The sequence below is a fragment of the Procambarus clarkii genome, chromosome 11, assembly GCF_040958095.1.
Source record: "Procambarus clarkii isolate CNS0578487 chromosome 11, FALCON_Pclarkii_2.0, whole genome shotgun sequence".
Classification (NCBI taxonomy): domain Eukaryota; kingdom Metazoa; phylum Arthropoda; class Malacostraca; order Decapoda; family Cambaridae; genus Procambarus; species Procambarus clarkii.
In genome coordinates this window covers 7912689-7916486 of record NC_091160.1, presented here as the reverse complement: position 1 = coordinate 7916486, position 3798 = coordinate 7912689, and the positions used below count along the sequence as shown (strand labels likewise).

General features: G+C 42.1%; 1 pseudogene; it reads right to left on the bottom strand.

Moving 5' to 3' along the window:
• Positions 1–712: 712 nt before the first annotated feature.
• Positions 713–2578, bottom strand: LOC123748082 (DNA-directed RNA polymerase II subunit RPB2-like; annotated as a pseudogene).
• Positions 2579–3798: the final 1220 nt, after the last annotated feature.

The window sequence follows — 3798 nt, the reverse complement described above, 5'->3', positions numbered from 1 at the left end:
TGTATTTCAGCCCAAAGCAGAGAAGCCGCCCATCTATTTTGAGATGATTTCGGGGCTTAGCGTCCCAGCAGCCCGGTCGTTGACCAGGCTTCTTTTATTTGGTACACATCCCCAGGAAACCGCCCGTAGCAGCTGTCTAGCTCCCATGTATCTATTTACTGCTAGGTGAACAGGTGCATCAGTGTGAAAGAAACTCTTCCCATTTGTTTTCGCCACCACCGCGGATCGAACCCGGAACCTCAGGACTACGAATCCCGAGCACTGTCCACTTAGCTGTCAGGCCCCTACTAGCTACATTACTTCATCAGGTGATAAATGTTTTTCTGTTTTAATAATTAGTGCACACATACATATGACTTTCATACACCATTAAGAAGCTGCTTATCACCCAAACTTGATCAAGATCATATTGTGATGTATATTCTTAAGCCTATGAAATAATACAGGGTACAATACACCAATATTAAATAGTAAATACAAAAACAAGTACAGTACCATTCTGTATAATAATGTACAAAAGGATGTACTGTACTTTACTCCATTACAAAGAAAACGCCATGTAAGAGTTTGCTAACTTTAATACCGTAAGCCACTGAAATAAATATTTTTCTCATAAATCTAAAAAATATGCAAACTGTACTGTATAATTTTGTGTACAGTACCACTGTACTGCATAATTTTGTGTACAGTACCACTGTACTGTATAATTTTGTGTACAGTACCACTGTACTGGATAATTTTGTGTACAGTACCACTGTACTGGATAATTTTGTGTACAGTACCACTGTACTGGATAATTTTGTGTACAGTACCACTGTACTGTACCATGCCTTACTGTACTGTACTTCCAAAATTAAAACATGTTCACTTCATCACCATCATCCTGGGAGCAATGTTCATCGTAATCAATTCTTGGAAAAGTAATTGACATGCATAGGGACATAGGGAAGACGCATCTGGGATATCTGAGTTTTATTGCGGCATCCCTTACATTCAAATGCATTGTTGCGTACAGTAGCAATAAGATCACACAAGTTGCACACATGAACAGAATATGGGTCACTGACTTCAGACAAACGCACACGGAGAAACTGTGCGGTGCCATGAGCAATCTGGCAATCTCGTTCCATCTCACCGAATCGCAAGCTACCTTCCCTTGCACGACCTCCCATAGGCTACATAACCAAGACCTGCACAGGCCACCTTGCACGGGAAGGGATTTTATCATCTACCATATGCTTCAAACGATGATAATATGTAAGAGTCAAGAAAATCTGAGCATTCATCTTCCGTCCAGTGTGACCACAACACATAATCTCATTGCCTCTTAATTGGTAGCCATACCCTTGTAACAAATTGTATTTTTCTGTACATTCACGGCATCACTGAAGGGCGTAGCATCACCAATTTCACCCTTGTTGGCACCAAGCTTTCCTCGTAAAGCTTCAATTAAATGGCCAATTGTCATTCGGGAGAGAATGGCATGAGGATTAATAATGGTGTCAGGAGTTATACCTTCTGCTGTAAAAGGCATATCCTCCACCCTGTACTGAATACTACAGATACCTTTTTGTCCATGATGGGAGGCAAATTAATCACCAATCTGGGGAATGCGTACAGACCTTACACGAATCTTGATAAAATGATCACCATCTACGTTCACAGTCAGCATGACATGGTCCACAATGCCAGTTTCCGAGCCCCTCAAAAATACACTGGCATCTCTCTTCCTGAACCGTCTTGGATGACCATCTAATTCATCCTCATTTTCTGGCAGTGATGGTTTTGTCCAGTTACCCGTGGCCAGAGAATATCGCAGTCCATCAGAAATCAGCTTAGGCTTAACTGCAACATCCAACCCATACTCTTGACCTTTACCTAAGAGTTTCTGAGCGTGCATACGAACTTCTTTCATCTAGTTCCGGAATAATCCTCGGGAAAGTAAGGTCATGAGAGGACCGGCCAAATCTAGCCTCTTGTTTCCATAGTGATCATGATCATCTAGCTCTCGTCGACCTAAAGCGGCAAGCAAAAGCCAGTGAACCATGTACTCTAGAATGTATGCCTTCTTTGTCTCACAAAAATCTGATACACTAACGTGAGGTAACATTTCTTTCTGCAAAATCTCACGGGCATATTTATGCGCTTCTCGTTTGTTACACCAAGTCGAATACCGAGTAAACCAATAAAGTTCAATGCAACATTCTGCTCCTGAATTATAAAGGCTTCGTCCATAGATGGCTTTACCATTTCCATCATCTCGATCATCAAAATCATAGATGATATGTTCAAAAATATCTCGATCTGCTACAAAGCCTAAAGCACGAAACACAATAAACAAAGCAGATTTATTAGCACTACTTCCACCCCTAGCCATCATGTTGATCCAAAGAGTGGGTACAGGTCGTGCAGAGTGCTCAATACACGAGCGGGTTTCGGACTTGTAAGCATATTTACTTTCCTTCATACTGGACACGTACACGGTGTTTGTCGCCATCTTCTCCTGGGCAATCAGCATTTTCTCTGAGCCGTTGATAATGAATTAAGGATCAAGAGGGCATTCGTTAACTTCGTGAAGTTATACAGGGGTATAACATATAACTGTGTATAACATAAAAGAAGTATGCATATTTAGGATGCAGTAGGTTGTGAACTGAGGAGTGAGCAGCAACCTAGTATGTGAGATTTTTTCCACGCCTACCTCCCTTAGGAGGTGGACTACAAGTTTAAAGGCTGCTCACGGCAGTTAAGCATGAGTCCAATATAAAAAGGAAAAGCGGGAGCAAACCGCCAGGCCTCCACCACCAGGGGTGAAAACCTGTCCACAATAAGCCGCTGGCTCCTCCTAGTTAAACAGGACGTTAAAACTAATAAAGGGTAACCGACGGGTTCTCACAATCAAATATTTATATTTGATGTGGCGCTATGAATTGGAATTCGAATTCCCAAGAACAGCCGTCATATCAAGATCACATCAACATTTAATCGTAATATGCAGAATTATGGTGGAATAATATGGTTGAAGGGATGACAACAAAGACCGTTTTCTATAACATAACAATTCATTAATAACAAGAGACTAACTACTACATTACCGAGTTTACGTTACGTTAATGTCCATCCAGTGGCACGATAACAAACAGCTAAATAGCAACCCTTGCTGTGAAGCTGCATACTGAACTAACCTGAACACAGGTGTGCCCACTGATGACGCAATATTGCAAATCAAAGAAAAATATCACAGACTAAGTTACACCACAGCGAATGGTTACGTTATTGTCCATCAAGTGGCATTTGCAACACAGCTATTCAACAGCCCCTCGAGAAGTGACAGCAGGCTCCATCTTGCTGACACTTCGGGCTGACAACATGAACTAACTGAACAAGTGAAGGATATCCACTGAAGACACAAGCATGCAATCAATAGTGTCTCGGTTTCCCTGACAGCTACTATAATCACAAGCTTAGGGGTCCTCTCGCCCACCAGGAGAGACCCACGTAACTAGGCGGGTAGTCCAACAGTGACTCCCCCTATCACAACCCAGTGTGAACACTCTTTGCAACTCCCTACAAGAAGTTGCACTGAAAACAGTAACAAAGACAGGCAAGGCGGGATTCTGGGACACAGCTCCACAAATCCCTAGATGACTCTACTCTCGTCACCAGACGACAACCAGAAGTAATTGCCTTAAGTGATTAATTACGTTAATTGACTGATCGCAGCAGTCAGCAACAAATTACTACGGTAATCACAACCAATTGTCTCACACTAGACAACAACATGATGGTACTCTACGT